This window comes from Oenanthe melanoleuca, chromosome 1A (genome assembly GCF_029582105.1).
Source record: "Oenanthe melanoleuca isolate GR-GAL-2019-014 chromosome 1A, OMel1.0, whole genome shotgun sequence".
Lineage (NCBI taxonomy): Eukaryota > Metazoa > Chordata > Aves > Passeriformes > Muscicapidae > Oenanthe > Oenanthe melanoleuca.
The window spans coordinates 27,925,627-27,947,018 of NC_079334.1; the positions used below are offsets into that span (position 1 = coordinate 27,925,627).

Here is a 21,392-nt window from a genome sequence, read left to right on the forward strand (position 1 = left end):
TTGGGAAGCCATCTCTAAATTTTTGTATGACAAGTTAGAATAGTTTGACCAATCAGGATTATATTTTTCATTCACAAAGTGTTCATAAGTATATGCATGAGTATGCAAAAAGCATTGCTGCATTCCAGTATGGGATGAAACATAATATAAAACTTGAGAGGCTACACATTAATCAAATGATATCTCACCCATAAGGGAACTTACCCATAAGAAGAGGGCCCTCTGTCACAAACCTCTCTTTTGCTGTGCAGGTTCATTACAAGATGTTCTCATAAGGGTTTGAGATGGACTGTTAGCTCTCTTGTGGTGGGATTTTTAAAGGTCTTTGAAAGTTCAATATTGCACACCTTTTTAGGAGGCAAAGAAGTAAAATGTGCTAGAATCCAGTTTCAAAAATTATGAAGCTGGCGAATCACGTTTGAAAGAGAGCTGTTTGGGGCTGTGGCTTTTTTCTGTATCTTGCTAATGGTGACTTTTATTCCAGTCTGCTGATGTGTTTTAGCAAAGCTTGCACTCTCCACAAGGCTTCCTGTACCTGATGCTCTACTCTGGATAACTGATGGGGGGTGTGCCCACCCAGCCTCTCATTCACCCCAGCATCTCAGCTGGTAGAAGAAGAAAAGAGAAACTTAATTAGTTGAGAAAGATGGGAAGAATGCTTGCCAGTTACCATCAAACGCAAAAGAGACTATAATTTATTGCCAATTAAAATTGCATAGTGAGAAACAAAGTCAAAAACTATAAAATACTACCCTCCCTTTCCTCTACTTCACACCTTCACTCCTGACTTTTCTGCCTCCTCCTCAGAAATGGTGGTCAATCTGTAACAGCTGTTGTGGGCTCTGCTGTTCCTGCCCCCTGCTTCAGCCTGAATCCTCTTCATGAGCTGCAGTCCTTATGGATAAACCCAGTATGGGTTTTCCACAGGCTGAGATTCCTGTTGTGAAATGCCTGCTTGCTGGTGTGGGTTCCTCCTGGGGCTGCCAGGAATCTCAGCTCATCTCAGATCTGCAGCACCTCCTCACCCTCCTCCTGCTTTCAGCTTGGTGTTCAGGTGACTGCTGCCCACTTCTTCGCCCCTCATCCTCTGCCTGTGCAATATTTTTTGCCCCACCTCAGATCCTCTTTCCCAGAGGTGCCCCCATTTGGCAGCCGGACTGAGCCGTGCCCTGTGCTGCCTTGGCTGCATCCAGCACAGGGCAGCCCTGGCCTCTCTCCACAGAGGCTGCCAGCACCTGGACAGTTACACTCAGTGTAATGACTTACAGAAATGGTTATTAAAGATGACTGAGAAGGGGATTGGATGTATTACATGCTTGCAATTATCTGTTAAGAAGAAAAAACCTTTGATCCCCAATAACCCCCACAGAGGGTACACTACTCGCTTTACACTGGCTGATTTTCCTTTGCATGCCCACCTGACTGAGTTACTTAACCCTCAGTTGCTTCCTTCCTTATTAAATCAAATTCTGGATTAATTTATTGTTTAAAGGTGGGGTTTTTTGCTTTAATTTCTTTAAATTAGTTATAGTCTTTAAATTAGTAGGAAGTAGCACCAACATCTCCTAACTTACCTAATTAGAAAAGGATGGTGTTTAATTTACTTTAAGTCAGCAAAAGCACTGGGCACAGCTGAAAAGCAATTTGAGCCATACTGAGCAGCATAAGTGGAAAGGACTTGTTTAACATTTTTATCTTGATAGATTATTTGGCCTTAAGAACAAAGTTTACCCCAGCACCAATGGACAGCTACATCACTAACACTCATCTATACACACCCTGTGGGCTCAAACACAGGTAGAGTAATTAACTTTATTTTTTTTTTGCCTCTATTTCTCTTTAATGCGTTTTTTTACCAATTTCATTACTCTTCCTTCTTTGTCCTGTGGATTTTTGGACTGCATCCTAAACACACGTCAGGAGGTACGTTTGGGAATGAAATTCTGTGCTTAGGGGATAGGCAATAACTCTTCCTACACAATCCATGTCAAAAGAAGAGATCTCAGTCTGTTTGTCCTGCTGTCATCTGGAACAGAAACATTGAGGAAGCAAACAGTTTTGAACAACTTTGTGTGCAGCAATGCTACACAGAAAGAGAGGATGTCAGCATGTCCCCCTGGCCTGCTGGGCTGAAGCAAGTCTAGGACTCAGAAGCTTGGTTTAGAAAATATCATCAATCCCATTTCAGGAGGGGACAGAAACCTGCTTATCCTGCTTTAACCAGTAGGGACCACAAATGCTAGATTTTAAATGAAAATTTTGGTAACATCTCTTGCAGCATTGCTCCTCCAAGGTAAATTGCACAAGGCACATACAGGAAATAAAGCATATGCAGAAGAATCAGTGGTCTTCCATTGGCATTCTGCAAATGCTTCTGCAATTCAGTCTTTTTATCAGCAACCTCATTCAGTTGTGGAAGCTCACCTTCGCTCATGATATCTGCCTCAGTATTCAGGCTCAGTTGCTTTCTGGTGTAAATGACATTTAAATGTCAAGCTGGCCAAATGTTGCAGCAGTGTCTTCAACCAAGTGCAACGGAAGCACTGATAGAAATATCCCCCTTGCACTAAAGCTAAGTTTTGAAATAAACAAATTTCTGGTATGAGAATAGGCTCATTAAGGAGACAGGTACCTCTTCCAGGAGCAGCAGAGTGCTGAAACCCACTTTTATTTTGAAATTGTGTCTGTATCAATAGCTTTCCACTGAGCACGGTCCTGAGCAGGCTTTGCTGTAGCTGCCTGCAGGCTTTTGCTGTGCTCCCAGCACGCTCAGCTCAGCCCCGTGCGTTGGCACGGTGCCCTGCCCTCCATGGGGCACTGCATCCTGCCTCGCTGCTGCCCAGGCTGCACCTCTGCCCTCTCAGCTGAAACTGCCCAGGACATGTTGGAAAGGGGAAGGGAGCTTCAGGAGACCGTCTCATAACCATTCCAGCTACAGCAAGAGGAGAAATCTTTGACAGGCAGGGACATCCTAGGGCATTTAAGGATGCTGAAAGGCAGGAGGCCTTGTCCCTTCCTGCCCGACTTGTGCTGTACTACTGACTCCTGCACACTGTGCCCACCTGGCTCTTTGAGGGCACACTGAGAGCATTCAGATATTCACCAAGACATGTTTCTGTGTCATCTAAGTTCAGTTTTTGGGATGTGTCCTGCTAAAGTTGGTGTTGGGAAGCAGTCTTGATTGGGAATTACAGGGGAAATTATTTTGGATAGAGCTGGAAGTCATCAGCCCTGAAAACTGAAGTATATGTTTTCCACAGCTGTGATGCATTCAGACTGAAACCTTTGATTTACTAATTCTGTGGGGCCTGTTATTCTGATGGCAGCTGGGGGAAGAGAAGGAACAGATCCTTACTTTGCTTAGAGGTTAAAAAACCTGCAAATCTAAAGGCCTTGCTTTCATGTGGTACTTTCAAGGAGCATACAAAAGTGGGTATTTCAAGGTGTGGGCGAGAGTGGCAGCCTTTAAATGTCTTTTCAGGTTCCTCATGCAAATCCCACAGTAAATGCTGGATTACTCCAAGGGGAAGCCCGTCCTAGTGGAAGATACCAGAGCAGGTATTTTGTCCTGGAGACATGCTGGGCTTTGAACACCACCCTCTGGCTGCCAAGCAGAGCAAGGCTCTCATGCCAGAGCTGATGGTGTCTTACCTCGAGCATGGAGCCAGGAAGGGGAGTGCTTTGCTGTGAGCACCATACCCAGCCACCAGCAGGACCGTGCTCAATCTGCAGAAATCAGAGCTGCCAGAGACTTCCCTTTGCTGAAGAGCCAAAACCAGGTCTGGCTCTTTCCTTACATTTTTGTGTCATTTGAACTCATGCAATGTTACTTCCCATGCTGATGAATTTTGAAGGTGGTCTTAGCTTTGTTCACAGGCAACAAACATAAAGGGCAGAATTGAACCGTGATCTTGAGGGGAAAAAAAAAAAAAAAGCATTGTTTCCAAAATATATGTATGCAATAATCATCTATGAGAAGGTTTGGTTTTTTGAAAAAGCACTTTAAGACTTAGATTTACACATCTCCTCTCTGCATTTTACTTAGAGGCTTTGAATAATGATTTCTTTGGTTTAAAATATTATCAGAGTAAAAAAAAAATAGGACAGGAATACATGTACTCCAAGCAAGATGTGTATATACAAATGTGCATAGGTATATAGGTAGGAAAAAAATACCACATTTAGCATCAAGATTATGTAGAAATTTGCATTGCAAACTTTCCAACAAACAGTGCTAAAATTTCTTCAAATCAAATTATAAAGATGTGTAAGGCAAGTTAAAAACTCATATTCAAAGCAAAATTTCTCGCTTGTTATTTAAAATCATTAATCTCTTTATTTAAATTGGTTTATCCTGCACTATAAACCAGAAAAGGCAGAAGAGATTAAGCAAGAATTTTTGCTTGTGTGCATGAGTGAAAATAAAAATTACTGCCTAATTTTTGCCTGGGAATTTGGAGCAGGAGCAATGGTCACTGGACAGCTTCACAAATTGCTTCTAAAATCAAAATTGTTTTGGAATTTGCTCCCATTAAGAAGGGTATGCAGAAAACTGAAATTTTAGGAGTCTAGCTTTTTCTTTATGTAAATTACCCTAAAGCTACATTATTATCTTAGTGTAATTTAATCTCTGTAACAACATCAGAGTTACAAAATCTATTTAAATGATCTGTAGTATTGTTAGCATCACTTGAACAAATCACAATTCAAAAGACTTTTAGATTGGCTTATACTGCTAGAATTCATATCTATTTCATTTTCTTTGTCTATGAAGTAATTCCTTTCCCATTCCTCTAATGGACTACTCAATTTTTCCCTGTGGTAATTAAATATTAGTTTTAGGGCAAGTGGTTGTAGGACTGTTTTATATCCTTCATAGCCCAAAGGATTTTTAGTTAATGGAATAACAATCTATCAAAACACAGCCTGAATGTAACAGATGAAGTCTCACATGGTCGAGCATTCAGACACAGGCCTATTAATAGTTTGTTTTTTGAGGGTAACCATCCATAAAAATCCAGTGAGGCAAAACCAAATTCAGCAATATGTGTGTGGCACTTTCCTTGTGTCTGCCAGTGGCTAGAGAAATCAAGAAAACCACAGCATGTTTTGTTTTCATTTGAAGCAGCTGTGTTAAAAAGAAAGAGAGGATTTATTTACCTTGGATGTTGGGGATTCAAGGATCTGCTTTACTTTCCAGAGAAAAAAATTAATGTATGAGCCTCAGATACACCTCACTAGCCTGCAACACAACAGCAAGATCACTGTCGGCACAAGAAGGACATTTTGTTATTTGGCATATCTTGACCTTGAACATCTTCAGTCTGACCTTCACATTTTTCTGGGGCCCAGCTAGAAGTGGCTTGGTCCACTCAGCACAAAGCCACCCTGAGAAAGAGATATCTCTGCCTCTGGCAGGGGACATCACCTCTGAATCTCAATCTGAGCCTTGTCACCGTGAGTCTAAATCAGGTACCGACTCTTGGCAGTGCTTTTGGCCTTCTGGGTATAGCAAAGCTTAATTTCTGCATGCCTGTTCCCCAGAGAGCCCATTAATAATGTGGATCTAAAGCAGAAGAGCTAGTCTGGAAATAGAAACAGGCCAACAAGGAATTTGCACTACCCTTCTTCTGTTTCATGGACAGGGCAAGATGCTGGTGGTAGCGAGTGCTCTGCCCAGCACCTGGAAGTCATGGTGGCTATCTACCACCAAAATCCACCTGACTTTCCTTTAACTCATGCTATTTAGTTTGCAGTCCCCTCCAGTGGAATCTAGTTTCATTTTTATAAATGAGATTTTTCAGTTTGGGTTTCTATGTCCTGGAGTGTTGTTGCTATAAATACTGACAGCAAAAGTTAATTTGTGTTTTACTTGAAATTCTTTCCAATAGACTTCACATGATAGACTTCAAATAGTTTCTGATTGATTTTTTTTTTTCCTGATTGATATTTTTCTTCAAAAAATTCCTTACACATCTGTTAGTCTTCGAGTTTTTAAAGCTTGAATTAGCAATTGAAGTTTAGGATTTGAAAAGCAGCGAAAGAAGCTGATATTTCCAGGATCACTTCAAACTGCAGCAAATTAAATGTGTCAAAAGACATGTTGCTAACTTGAAAGGGCAAAAATGAATTCAGCACCCAGCTATCACTTGCTGTAACCAATCATCAGAGCTGAATGAAGAATTTAATCAATCATGGATATTTTTGTTTGCATTCATCAAGGTGGGTTGCAAATCTTGCAGTCAGTCAAGACAGGTGCATGCAGGGGTGCTCTGGGCTGGTGACCTAGCAGCGCTGGCTGCAGGCAGTGGTGTGCCTGCCCCAGGGAGGGGCTGCTCAGCACCAAGGCTGACTGCTCTGCTCTTCTGCAGAGCTCTGTGGTTGTTTACATCTGTAATAACATGAAATGAAACAAAATCCCAGATATAATGTCCAGCTTTGCCCAGGGACTGGGGAGTTGTATTACCCAATGGAGCTGGATCTGCATGCACTGTCTCTTCTGTGCCTCACAAAAATCCACAGTAACCACTCCCCCACAAAGCACAGAGTTGGGAAGTGGATACCTGGCTCTGTTTACCCTTCACCCCCAACAAATCTGTCCTCCTGGTAAGGTGCCAGCCCCTCATTTTGATCCAAACATCATTAGAACATCTATCAACTCTGTGTTAATAACACCCTTCCTCCCCAGAGCTGGAAAGCTTCTCTAAAGTCCAAAGCAGAGTCCTCTTTGCTGCTTGCCACTCACCACTGCAGCTTACAAAAGAAAGGACAACAAGTAACTGCTGTGTAACTCACTCCCAAAACAGCCACCTTAGAGCTACTGGGGGCTGGCAATAGCCCTGCCACCTACCCACCTGTGCTATGGCTGCACGCTTGCTTCTGGCGACTGAAGAAAAGCACAAACTGGTTTTCAAAAAGCAAGCATCAAAAACAGTGAATGTGTCCACCATGGTGAAGCACTGACTGGATGCTCCAAACCCAGCTTGTAAGGGTAGTAATGTATCTGCAAAAGAAAAGCAGTGAGCAGCAAATAATCCATGTTGTAGGACTTGTCTAACTATATTTAGTAAACTTTGTTTCTTTTAAAGCCCAAGTGAGTTCTTATCTGTACTTGTAGCTCCTATTAATCAGGATTGTAATTTTTGTTTGCACTCAGCAACCACAATCACAATGTGAATTACAAGCCATGATTGACCATCCATTTGTCTAACTCCACACTGGGCAAAATGAATGCCCTCATGTCACAGTCCATGATTCCACAGTATAACTGCCTTCATGCTCTGTAATTAACAAAATAGCATCTTGTTAAAAAAATATTAAGGAAAAAATCCACTTATATCACAGACTGTAAGCTGTCTAGAAACAAGTGTTTAAAAGCTGCTAGACTAGCACTTGTGTGTTATAATTCATACAGAGCCTTCAAAGAAGAAGACATCAGCAGGCATTTAGATAATTTCTGAGCTTGTCAGTGTTAACAAGAAGCCAGAGTGAATTTGTAGGACTGTCTTGTCCTCCTTTCTGTCCTCCCCTTTCTGCCCATCCCCTCTACCTCACGCAAAATAATATTTAAATAAGCTCTTCTAAGAAAGACAGTAACCTCCTAAATAGGGTTAATAAACACGTGTTCATTTATATAGGCATGTTATACAGGAATATTTGTGCTTATCACGTGAGTTTGCTTAAGCCTGAAATTGTCTTTTGGTAGTTATTTAGCTTTTATATAACTTAAGTCTACAGGGGACCCAGTTTCACCTCTTGCATTGCCTGAAATTTCCACTTCTCTTATTTTAATCCCCAAAAGCCATGCCACAGTAGGTCAAGCCCATGGGTTCCATAAATGCTTTGTCTCTGCATTTTAGTGAAGCCTCTAAGAGCACTGAAAAGCTTTTCACTCGCAGTGCTGGATTGTTCAGTTTCTGCTGGGAAGCCCCGTGGTGTTGAAAACACTGTAGCAATAGCTGGTTGAGATCCAAGAGCAAACTTTTCCATGCAGCTTGGTTTCTTCACAGCAGGACATACTGCTTTTAAAGGGATGACTGTAGCAAGCAGTGGTGTAAACAGATTTTGTAGTTGAGGGCAAAGCAGGGGGAAGCTCTCTGCAGTAATAGTTCTGCTTCTCTTGAACAGCCAATGAGCTTGTGTTATTACTCAGCGGTGCATCTGCACATCTTTCCTGCTTCCCTTCAATTTCCTGCACACTATCAGCCACCTTCCATCCTGTGTTGCTTCATTCCAGGGGCTTCCAGTACAGCTCTGCATGCCGCCTCCTGTCCATCTCCCCAAGCCACAGCCAAGTGGTTTTGTGCTACCCCTGACTTTCTGCATCAGGATCTGCTGTCCCTTCTCACACCAGTAGCCTTCTGCCTCTCCTCTTTCATCTAATCCTGCAAGACTGCCCATTCTGGATATTAATGATGCTATGCCCATCACCAATGGAGATGAGTGCTTAATGCAAATGCATCAATACAATGGCCAATATAATTAAAGATGGTCTTTCATTTTCTTCCCCCAGATATCCTAACAGGAAGGTTCCCTGATTACTTACCAGTATGAAGGAGCAAGAGATCTAAGATTTTCATTTTGTCCTCCTAGTATGTCATTCTTGGCCATTTGCCTCAGCTATCTGTGACTCTTTTGTTAGGAAAAGAGACTGGAAATGTCCTCCCTTGTTCCTCTAGTCTGGCATGTCTTCCTGTTCCTCTGTCCACGAATTGAGCAAAGTAGACCTAAGAGCTTGATTTGGGTTTTTTTATAAAGTTGTTATTAGACAATTTAATCCCTCCTCCTTTTAAGAGGAGGGATTAAATCATTAACTTGCATTTATTTTATTCAAAGTCGAGTGAAATGTCTCATTTGGCTCAAGCCTGTCTCTCACAAAGCACCCTGTCTTGCTCTGTGGAACAGTCTCTCCTTGTTCATGTGTTTGCTAAGCAGGCATCTTTACAAAGCTGGGCCTAATTACTAATCAAATTTGGCTGGCTCCAGCTTTCAGCCACTGGATCCTGTTGTTGTCTTTGCAAGCTGTGAGAAGTGATGACTGCCCAGTATTTTCTGCCTAGAAAAGCACTTATACACTGTAAGCAAGTCACTTCTCACTTTTCTTGTTGACAAGCTAAACAGATGGAACCCTCGATCTCTCCATGAAAAGCACTTTGCCCTTGTCATTTTTTTGTGATTCTCTACGCTCTCTATTTTTTATCAGTCTTTTCAGAATGAAGACTACCTATCATACCGATCCTTTATAGAAAGTGTAAAATTCATTATTCTCTTTCTGCTTGCAGCAGGTAGTCAAGGACATAGTAGACATTTTTTTTGTTTGTTTTTTTGCTGCAGGATTCCACAGAGAACTCAGATTGCTCTGGAGGCAGTGGGTGAACAGGTCCATCCTGGCAGCAGCCCTGGGCTCCTCTAGTTCCAGTGCTGAGTACTGCTCACTATGTGCTCCAGACCTACCTTGTACCCTGACATTCCCATTGCACCTATATCCTGCTGATTGCAGCACCAGCTCCACTCTCAGACACCTCCCTCTAGCTAAGAGCTCCTGATTTCTATGTTAGCAAATGCTGAGAGGGAGGACAACATGAAGCATATACTTGAAATATAGGGGGAAGAGCTAAATAAAACTATACTCATGGGAATAGTTGTTTTTAAACCAATTAGCTAGGGCTTTTCTGCCATGGTATATTGCTAATTTTTCATTAGGTTTTACACAGCACAAAATTAACCCCCTTGCAATCCCTTGTAACCCCACTAGGTGTGTTACATCTCCACAGCTACCTGTACAAACCTGTAATCTGAAAGGATGAAATAAGATTTCTCTGGCAAGTCTCAGAAAAATCACCACCATTGACATTCTGTGCCTATTGTTCATTCTTGAAGTACTAACACTCTTTGTAGTCTCTACCAGTATATTTTTTCTACGTTCCTTGTCACTGCTAGTGGATGTTTATCTTAGTCAAGTCACTTCAACACTTTATATACTAGCACAGCAGAAGTATTCTTTCAGTCTCCTGGAATTCCTCCAGTGCCTTCAAAATCAAGGTCAGTGAAAAAGAATCCTCAGCCAACTATTCTATTGCTCCTGAGGTTCGTGGGCATCTAAACATTCCAGATTATCCTACATGTTCGTCCTACACATATTCCTCAGTTCCTGACAATTAAAGAAAAATTTTTCTCTAATTTATATTAATTATAGGAATCTTGATTTTTTTCCAAATAAAAAAATAAAAATATTAAGCTGTTCTGTATTATTAGCCCTTTCACCACTCAGTTCTGAACCAGCCACTCTCCCAAGATGTTTGGCTCTCTGTGTACTTCTGTACTAACCTTAACCTCACAGCTGGCATGCAAACATCCTGAGTAGGAGCTGCCTGACCTTTAGAGGCAATGGTGAGAAGGATTAGTGCTTGTACTCCTCATTTTTCCATTCAGGGGAACATGTGAACTGGGGAATCTATTCTCTTAGAGGTGCAATAAGGCTGGTGACTTCTATGGGGAAGAACAGGCCATGGAGCAGCAATTGTTCCTCACTCCTCTCTGATGACTGTTAATCTTTCAGCTCATAACCTGCTCACAAGCTAACACAGGCTTTAAAATGATTGATGACTCATATGCAAGTACTTTTTATTGGGGTAGATACAGTCAGGGGACTGTTAAGGAAAGATGGAAATTCCTTCTCTTCCCTTAGTCTCTTGCTGTTCTCTGTTTTCTCCATTTCTACAGATTCAAGAGCAATGCTGGGACTGCATTCCCTGATCATCAAGGGATACTGTTTGTCACACTGATCATCATCAGCTTAAAATCATACAGAAAAATGGAAATCAGAATTAAAATAAAACCAAAACCAGGTATCTCATTAGATCCTACTTTCTGTGACATTTCCTGTGATGTTAGGTGTCCCAGCTGGTCTGTTGGCATGAGGTGTGAGCCAGAGGTGTTGCAGGTAGCGAGCACTGGAAGCAGGGGGGAATTCAGGGTGTGCAGAGGAAGTAATGCACATGATCAATACATGGGAGAAAAAAGCCTGAGCTATTTTGCTGGGTGCACATGGCCACGTGGGTTTCCCTAGTTCCAGTTCTTGTGCAACAGTGTTTGTATTTACCTACATTTAACAGCTGACCTTTTGAAAATAATAAACCAAACCATGAGGTGAAAGGTTGCCTCATCATTATGAGTTCTTCATGCTGCTCAAGACTCACCTATTTTTTCTAAACAGAATGTAATGGCCTTTTGGGGCTTGATTGAGTGCCACTGCAATAGGCACATAGCCTTTCTCTGCCCTTCTCCTGCCAGACTACAAGAGCTGAATCAGTTTAACACATGCTGCCACAGACTATTTATAGTTTGCATTTGCTCAAAACAAGAAGTCATAATTATGTAGAGTAACTGCTAAAAACAAAAATAAAAAAATCCTATATTAAGGCACATTATATATTGAACTTAAGCTTCCACCATTCGATTTACAGTTCAACAGCCAAAATATATAACAACAACCTCTGTGATGGGAATTGATTTCCATATGATGGGTTTTATGGAGCAGTAAACATTCCACTACTTGGGTAATTCAACGCAGCCATCCATGGCATTCCCTTTTGCTCTGCACAGCCCATATACTGCTCACAGCATACCATGTTTACAGATATGAAAATGCCAGCTAAATAAAAGTCATCTTTTCTGTGTCTTACTTTTGTGGGTTCTAGTGCTTGCAGTTTTCAGTCTGGTCACTGTTTACATTGTTAGCTTTAAATGAAGATTATCTTGACAAAAGCCTTTTTAAGTCTGAGAGTTTCCATTTTTGTGTTGAAATACCAGATGTCACCCTCAGACTTCATATATTCTTTCATTTTAATTGACAGCAGACAAACCTTGATCTAACACTGGGCAAGTTACATTTTCTCTGTGCTGTGTGCTAAAGATCATTTTGAAAAACTGTCAGAAAATGCCTGACAGCTTTATTTCTACTTGGTAATTAAAGAGCCTGTCTTGTTTTCCAAATGGCTCTGGAAAAAGTTACACCTTTTTTGCCAAATTTATGCCTTATTATTCCTGGTGTTTAAAATAGTTTTTGTTCTGTAAGAGGGGAACCAGCTCCAATTATTGAGTGGGGGAGAAGTATTGAGTAGAGCAGATATTCCTCTACTCATTTTAAGTAAGTTTACTTAATTTCTCATGAAAGGAGCCTGCCTATAGGTAAGGTAGAGGTAAATAACTTTCAAGCAGTTGAGCTAGGCAGTAAGCATTTCATGCGTGAATACTCACCAGAAGGTACCAATGGGAAAGGCAGAGCAATATTTCTGCCTTTGTTCTGAATTGCCATGTTTTTAAATCCTTGCTGCTATAAAAAGTAGGTCATTATTATGATTTTGAAGTAAACCATGGTGCTTTCAATGCCCCATGTTATTGTCATATTTACAGTTTGGTGTGGATTTACTGTGGGGCTGTTGAGAGCTGTGCCCTGTATGATAAGTTGTAACAAGAGAGGATCTGCTCCTCAAAATACCCTTCAGGTGGAGAAGATACTGCTAGTGGATTGGGAAGGAACACAGTCAATGATGCTTCCAAATTGCATTTCTTCTAAAGAGGCAGTGGAAAGCAATGCTAAGAAAAACCTTCTGAAAGTAATTTCAGAAGAGTCTTGCACTGTATGGAGTCAGTGCAAGAGAGCATTTCAACACACACTAAATTTTAACCATCTTTAGAAAGTCACTAAGGATATTATTTAATGTTGTCCTGAGTCTGGACTAATATCTGTTCATTTAAATAAAATAAAAAATTCTGTAAGCTCAGATGGAATGCAAAAGTGAAGGCAAACCCCAGTTTGATAAAAGATCTACAGCCCAGGCAGCCTTCCAGAGGGCAGGCATTCTCAAATGTCACTGCAGTTAAGAAATGGAAAATATTTCCTGGATGTACCAGCTCTCTATCTGAGTTATTCAACTCTGGGAAAAGCTGGGCTTATTTTTGCAGCAGCTGGGAGCAGAATAACTATATTTATGGAGCAGGTAAACTCAAATGCAAACATATTTTTGTATCTTTTAGAAAATTTACAGACTCGAACCAGAATGGCAGTTACTGAAATTGCTACAAATGCTGCCCAGTGTGCTGAGTTCAGTGAAGTTACATACAGCTAATTTTATGAGTAGCAGGGTAGCTACCTGCTGTCATTTCCATGAAAATGTTGGAGAGGAGTGTAAGGTCTGCCTGAGTTGTTTCTTTAGCCACAGGACAATGTATTTCCATTAACTCTGCTCTGCTTGACCTGACTGGGATATTTTATTCCTTTCAGTAGATTTTGGCTCCTTAAGCTTACTCATGTGCTACAAAATACATGCTTACCTGGTTCTCTTAGTCTGTATTTGCTTTACTAATAAGTGCTGGACACTGATACTAATATCATCACTGAAATAAGTTTTATCTCATGAGTACTGGATGATTTTGAAATAGGGATACTGAATGAATACATATTGTCTTTTCTGGGAAAAAATATCTTTCTAATATCAACTTTCTTATGTCCTAGTTGAGTTCTTTTTCTAAGGTCTATCTATGTAGTTCTCTCTATCTGTTGTTTAAAATATATAAAAATAACAACACCATAGCCAATTAATAAGCTACAATATTTGTTTTTCCTATGAATAGTCTTGAAGTACAGGTTTTATTTGTAATGTGCAGCTTGTTTAACAAAGCCAAGCTCTGTTCAGATAAAAATACCCCCATGTAAAATTTTCAGCTCCCCTGCAACAGCCTATGGAGGCAGAAAAGGCAGTTTCATAACCTTTAAGCACTTGTTTCCTGACTACTAGGCAATTTGTTAACTCTTCTAATTCAAATACGCAAAAGGGTGAGTAAGCAATAAGCCATTTCAAATCAATCCATCTGGCAGTAGGTAACATAGCTATAATGAACAGCATGTTTACAGAGCACATTTCCTACTCAGTCTAGTCATTTGCAGGATCCAGGCCACGGATGTCACAGGTTGTCTAAGAAGCACTAGATGTGAGGAGATGACTGAATGTGAAAGGGCACTTGGAGGATAATTTATGATGATGGATGTTTGCTGTTTATACACACTTCATTAGCTAAGTCAGTCCAGCTGGCACTGCTGGGGCTTATCTGCTTTCCCTGCTGCTGCTGGCCCTTTGCTCTGAGTTCATAGGTGAGTGAACACAAACATATGCTTCCAAATGTGTGATTTGTTTAATGATGATGTTGTGGTTTAACCCCAGCCAGCAACTGAGCCCTGCTCAGACGCTCTCTTGCTCACCCCTAATGAGATCAGGGAGAGAATCAGAAGGTGACAGCTTGATAAACTCTTGAGCTGACATAAAAACAGTTTAATAGGGAAAGCAAAAACCATACATGTGAGCAAAGCAAAAAAGGAATTAATTCACTGTTTCCTGTGGGCTGGCAGGTGTTCAGCCTTACAGGAGAGCAGGGCTCCAACACACATAACAGTGACTTGGAAGATGAATGCCATTGCTCTGAAGTCCCCTGCTGCCTCCTTCTTCCCAGATTGATATACTGAGCATGATGCTACATTGCGTGGGAAATCTGTGTTCAGCTGGGGTCAGCTGCCCCAGCTGTGCTTCCTCCCAACTCCTTGTGCACCTCCATTCCTCTCTCTGGTGGGGTGGAATGAGAAGCAGAAAAGGCCTTGATGCTATGTGATAATTGATCAACAATAGCTACATCCCTGGGTTATAAGTACTGTTCCCAGCCCTGTACCAGGTACTACAGACAAAATTAACTGTACCCCAGCCAAAAGTAGCAGAGATATCTGAGGAAGGTGTGAGGCATCTCTAATGGAGCTTTTAGAATCTCCCATTCTCTATAGAGGCTGAAAGGGATATATTATAGTATTTTTCTCTTCTGCAGGCGCAGAAAATACACAATCTATAAGAGTTTCTGTTTTAAATATGGCAATTTTATTTTGACTTGAGATACTCTGGGATCTAACAAGATCCTGAATTCAACATGAGAAACTTTGTATTTGTCTCAGCCAATGCTATCAGCATAATGTCTTGGTATTATGAATCTGGATTGCTTTCAATGGGAACACAAGCCTTACAAAATAATAGCAGGATTTGGCTTTGTGTATAAAAAATTATTAGGTGAATCAGTAGGAGCAGCAAAAGCAACTGAATAGCTGTCTGAAAAGTGAAAACATGAAGTGCTTTTCAATGATCCTGAACACAACAGCTAAAATTGCACCAAGCTAACAGTTATACCACAATTGTGGTAGTACACTGTTTAGCAAGGATGAGCCAATTCTTTTGCTTTGTGAACAATGAATAACATCAAATTTTTACAGTTACAGTCATATTCCTTGAGAAAATACAGGAAGAAGTGTTCATACAGGCAGGAACAACATCAGATAACTCCCAGATTTTTAATGACAGAAGACAGATAATTTTCCTACATTTAATATGAAGAAAGTAACTGGATTCATGCATTATTTTGTATTTGTGCAAGTAATGTTATTTTATTTCTATTATGGGCCTTGTGAGCAGACAGCTACTTCCTTTCTTCTGTGAGCTGTCTCATAGCTTTAAATTGACAGCTTCTGGAGGAGAGACAGCATGTGACATGTGTACAGAATCCAAGATTTATAAGAGTATGCTTTTATTCATTTTAATAACTAAGAAGGACTGAAGATTGATGGTTCAATCACTCATTAATAAAGACTGACTTTATTCCCATTCATGAAATAGCTAGTCAGATTTTAAAAAATTTTAAAACCATTATTATTATTATTATTATTGTTATTATTATTATTATTATTGTTGTTGTTGTTGTTGTTGTTGTTGTTGTTGTTTGATTTAGTACTTTCCCCTCAAATGAAAGTTTAAAAAAATCACTGTCAACAAATAGAGTTTGAATTAGTCTGAAAACTACCCCACAATTACTGATCTGTTTCAGATGTTGGGGTTTTTTTTGAAATATCTTTTCTGCTTACAGACTGACAAGAGGCGGGACTTAAATAAACGCTCACTGTAATTAAACATGTTGCCAAACCTTAACAGAGCCACAGGACTAATGCAGCATTCCAGACAAGAGAGGATCAAACTAGGTTATATTACTTTTAATTTGCTGTGGATGGAGGTCTCTGGCTCACCTTGACTGAATTAAAACATTAATGAAGAGGTTAATGCTAGAGTCCACTGTGAAGGACTTGACAGAGCACACCCAGGCCTTGTCTCTTTGGTCACTGAGGGAAGTCAATGCTGACTGTGACTTTTGCAGGCTGCCAGGCTGTAGCTTAGTTGAGAACAGCCTGGACACTCCTGCGGTGGGATGGGTAGGACCAGCTCAGGGAAGAGAAAAATCACTATACATTAACCCAGCCTCAACACGTGTGCAGGGTAAAGAAGGCAATCACACCATCATGTAAAGTCTTTTCCTCTGTTAGCACTATTCCTCTTTCAATTCCCTTGAAGACTCATTCAAGCTTTCCCTCCCAAAGCAAGGTTGAGTTAGATTTGAACAGTTTCACACCCATTTCTTTCCTTGATTGCATTGTCAAATGAGATTGATTTGTCAGTTTGTCTTATTGTCTGTTCATGTTCTACAATAAGATGTCAATCTCCCAGACCTAAGAAGCTCATTAGGTTTTTTTGGCATTGAGTCACATTTTCTATGGTTTGGCTGTGAAAATCATTGTTCTCATTCTTGTGTTGACTGCTTAAGTGAAGGGCAGATAAAGACAACCTTGTTGTTTAAAAAAAACCCACCTCTTGCTTCCACTGATTGGGTGGAGAGATGGTTTTGTTCCCATAGCAACAATTTGCATCCAAACCTGCAGAAATGAGGCTGGCTACAGGCATTTCTAACATGCTGCCTTTGAAGAGCAGGTTGTACTCTACAATGTTTTTTCATTTTTGCATCTGACAGAATTATGCAGTAAACACCAGAGGAAAAAAAATTCTTTGCATCCACATATGTGAAACTGGAGCCTGGTGATATTAGGTGTGCTCCAGGGCACCCCTTGAAACTGTTCTCATAGAATGCTCTGTACTATCAGTTGTCTGGACACCAGAATTTAAGTAAAAAACACCCCAAAGCTCAGATGTTACTTTTGTAAGAGTTCTTTTACTTTTAGTGGAGTCAACACCACTGAGCAAGATGTTTGCAGGGAAATGGCTAATGGTCTGAGGAAGAGTAAAACTCGTGCAGGAGGTTGTACCTCAGAGAGGTGGGACAGCACTCGGGATGGGCTGTTGGATTCTTGCAGAAGTGACAGATAGGATGAAGGAAAAAAGTCTTTCCCAATACAAGGAGCTGCTGAAGGAAGATACCACTGGACAAAGATTGGAGGATAAGAGTAATTTTTGTTCTGGGTTTTTTCACCCTGTAAATGTTGATCATACAGTAGCAGGGGAAATCTTTGGGGGAATTGGACTTCAATGTCAGAGGGATGAGACAATGAATGTATTTTGCTTCAGGACTTTTGGTTCATTTGTGAAAAACTGGAAAATAAGGACAGGGAAGAAGAAATTTGTAGTAGTCTCTAGGGAAGATAATACAAACTAGCCCTACCTCTTTGGCTGCCACTCAGCTGTGTTTCTCCATACAGACTCTCTCAGTCAGCATAAGTCTTGTTCAGGCAGAACTGGAAGTTTCCATGTATTTATCCAGGATTCCACTTTGGCAGATAAACAGCTCAATGGGACAGTACATGTCAGAAGCACAGTGGTTTGGTCCAGGAAAAAATGATTAATTCCTCCAGAAGGAACAAAACTGCCAACAAAACGCACACATAGAGGAATTGTTAGAATATTTTAAGAATGGTATATTATATTAGTATACAGTGATACTTTAATGGGAAATTACATCACCTTTTCTTCATGTTTGGCTTTGGGCACTGATAAGCAAGGTGTGACATTAAGAATAACAAAAAGTTGTTGTTGTTGGCAAATTCCTTAGTGAGAACAAGTTGAGAGCACTATAGTGTAACACCATTCAGCTGGTAACATAAAACCGTAAAATTACCCAAATATTAGAAGGCAGCAAACTGTTACCTGAAGCTTTTTGGAGGGAAGGAAATACAGACAGATTGATTTGAGAAATTTTGTGGAAGGAAGACACCAAAAAATATGAGTGAAAGTCAGAGGAAATAAGAAGCAAGTGTGTTCCTGCTGAATGCCAGTTGCTCTTGAGTCATCCAGACTTCATCTGAGCTGTCCAGCATGGGGTGGAATTCCCACTTACCATTCTGATTAAGTGGCATTATTGCATGCAGCTAAAGCTCTTTGAAGATGAGCAAATTAACATGGCTTCGTCAAAACAAGCTTGAAAATAATTGTATAATTCTCATTGGTCATAATTTTTATTAGTGTTTTTGGAGGAGGAAGTATGTTTTTGTACAGGGTCTGGTCCTGGAGACAGTGGATCGATTCCACCAAATCACACACACAGACATTGCTTTGTGTCCAGACTTCCTCTGAAGACGTCTGGCATTGAACAAACCTGGTAAGTGTGCTAAAACTAAGAGAAAAGGGGCACATGAAAGAGTGATTGTACTGAGGAGAAACATAAAGTTACAGCAGCAGAGGGGCAGGAGAATATGGGTGCCAAGGGCTGTGTACAGTCATAACAACAGATAAAAATCAGCAAAAAACACCACAAAAACTAAAAACACAGTGATGGGATGAGAGAGTGGAAACACAAACAGTCCTGAGGCCCTGAAATGATGTTATCTCAGACAAGACAAGTCAGTAAATTTAATTATTTGCTGCCGTTTGGCCAGATGGCCTGGAGTGATATCAAAAATCCCTACCCATCACATTCTCCATAGGTCTGGACTCCAAACTTTTCATCTGTCTTTAAATGCGTATGTTTCAAAATGAAGTAATGTACTTAAATTTTTACAGCTCAAAAAAAAAAAAAAAAAAAAAAAAAAAAAGCCAAAAAAGCAAAGGTCAGCAGTGCAAGAAGGAGACAGAGCTGTTGCGAGAAAGTAATTTAAAAATATGCACTGAGGTGAGTTGTCTAACATAGACAATCCTGATGTCTTTGGACATAATGATACATCTCCAGGACAAATGGCTCAGCCCTGAATTGAGAAGGCAGCTCTGGCCTTGAGATGAGAGCCTGACTTCCACAACCTGTTGTTAGGCATCCTGAGGAGGTTATTCTCTGAAAAATCTCTTTCAATTGCTGACCTTGGATAGTTTCTGACTTATCAGTGGATGAAACCTGTTCCAAAGTATTGAACCCTACTAATGGATAAAAAGGCAAGGTACCAAGCACTGACGTTTGGAGCACTCTAAGAACTCCATACATGTAATTTTAGCATTACAGCACCTAAATCTCAGGATTTCAACTCTTTCTTAATTATGCTCAAGAATTTCTTCAGAAAATAAGTGATTTCAGAGCACATATATTTTCATGATTGTAACCACAGAAAAAAGAAGCTAAGTACCAAGAGAATATTCTCCTACGTCTATGGTCTAGGATTATTGCTGATGTTCTTATTCTTTGTTATCTTATTTCACATATTGGTAAACTAGTAGTTGTATCAAGTTTACACAATCAAACCTCCTGAAAGCAGGATGTGCAATTCAGAAATGTCAAGAAGAAAGGAAATCTGAATCTGTCGCAACTGAGGTGACAGCAGGTACATGAAGAGGATATGTCTCAACATTTTACACTAGGTAGTGGCCAAGAAGAGTTAATAATTGTAGCAGGCAGTATTCTTGGAAACACTATTGGTTTTTGTGACTACAGTGACTCTGAAAACATCCTATTGTACCTGTAATATGGACATCTTGACAAAACTCAGGGTTCTTCATTTTCAGGAGACAAAAGAGAAGAGGCAACCTGAGCAAGTGAATAGGAGCACTACTGAAGTCTGTAAAATCAGACCTGAGAGAGCACAAGTTCCTATCAACCAGCATCAGGAGACACAAATCAACATGCTAAAAGGAATACAGGAAATCTTAGCCCAATTGCTGACGCTGGCCATAACCAACATAACAAACTGCACATTCCACTCAAGTGATATCCCCAACATTTTAGCACATTAAGGCAACATTGTGCTCAGTGACAGACACCATATACAACAATATCAAAAGCAGCAACGTTTGATTCAGCATCACAAATATGATGGCTGAAATTTGACCAAGTATTCTTGTCTTGCTGCTCTCCATGACACAACGTTACAAACTTAATACTAATCTGCCAGTGAATATTCTCGTTTCAGCTAAACTGCTCCTGTCAAACCAAGTTCAAGTGTAAACATTTTGCCCTAACTTGTCTGCTTTTTATCTGTTAACTATCTTGATAGAAATTAATTTCTGTGGGTTGCTGTATGCTCACAGGACCGAAGTTTCATGAAAAGTTACTTGAATAATGTACTAGGACACAGAGAAAACTTCAAATAATGGGTTGCCCTAAGGTAAGTCACGTTCTTCAGAATCTGAAATGTGTAGTCCAGTCCTTCAGAGACACAGCACAACCTGCTGCCCCGCATCTGGCTGCTTGGCACACATGTTCACCCGGGGGATGTGTGTGCAGATGTAACATTCCACGGTTCACCTCCACACACCCAACAGCGGGAGCCCTGGATTCCTGCATTTAACATCATTACAGAAAGTGTGTAACAAATGTGTAACAATAAATACTTTTCGAGATCGGGTTCTATTATTATTAACTATTATTAACTTGAGAACAGCTTGTCACTCTGATAGTGCTCTACAGGTTTCAGGAAAAGTAGATTGCTGTAATTTGCTTCGGATGAGACTTGCTTCGTTACGAGAAGCTGGAGCACCGTGGGGTTCAAGCATCAAAAGCAGTATGGTCCAAGCAGCTTCCCACGGTCGAACCGGGCTGGGGCGATGCAGCCACCCAGCACCCCGGACCGTGCAGAGCCACCCAGCACCTCGGACCGTGCAGAGCCACCCAGCACCCCGGACCGTGCTGCTACCCAGCACCTGGACCATGCAGAGCCACCCAGCACCTCGGACCATGCAGAGCGACCCAGCACCTCGGACCATGCAGAGCCACCCAGCACCTCGGACCATGCTGCCACCCAGCACCCCGGACCGTGCAGAGCGACCCAGCACCTCGGACCATGCTGCCACCCAGCCCGGCGGCTCCTCGCTCCCCAGAGGGAGCAGCCCCAGCCCAGCTCTGACCCGGACCGGCCGAGGCGGCGCGGCTGAGGGGCGAGCGCGCTGCTTCACGCGGGGGGCTCTCCACAGAGCTCCTGGCGCCCAAGCGGAGAGACCAGGAGCCGTCCGGAGCCAGGCGCCTGCTCCGCGCCTCTCCGCGGGCCCGGGCAGCGGGGGCGGGCGGGGGCCGCGGCCGGGGAAGGGGCCGGGCGGCGGGGGTGGGTGGGCCCGGCCCCGGCCCCCCCGCGGCCGCGCTGCCTCGTGCGGGCGCTGCCGTTGCGCCGC

The 21,392-nt window shown here is 41.5% G+C and overlaps 1 long non-coding RNA gene across 2 annotated transcripts; it reads right to left on the reverse strand.

The window, feature by feature from the left end:
* Nucleotides 1–171: 171 nt before the first annotated feature.
* On the reverse strand, nt 172–21,318 carry LOC130262747 (uncharacterized). Of its 2 annotated transcripts, none has more exons than XR_008842148.1 (3): nt 21,132–21,318; nt 17,533–17,733; nt 172–7,003 (listed from the first exon to the last, which is right to left on the reverse strand). It is a non-coding gene; the product is annotated as an uncharacterized LOC130262747 (long non-coding RNA). The 2 variants fall into 2 exon arrangements; XR_008842149.1 differs by lacking the exon at nt 21,132–21,318 and having other exon boundaries at nt 172–6,391; nt 6,855–7,003; nt 17,533–18,857.
* Between the last annotated feature and the right edge of the window lie 74 nt (nt 21,319–21,392).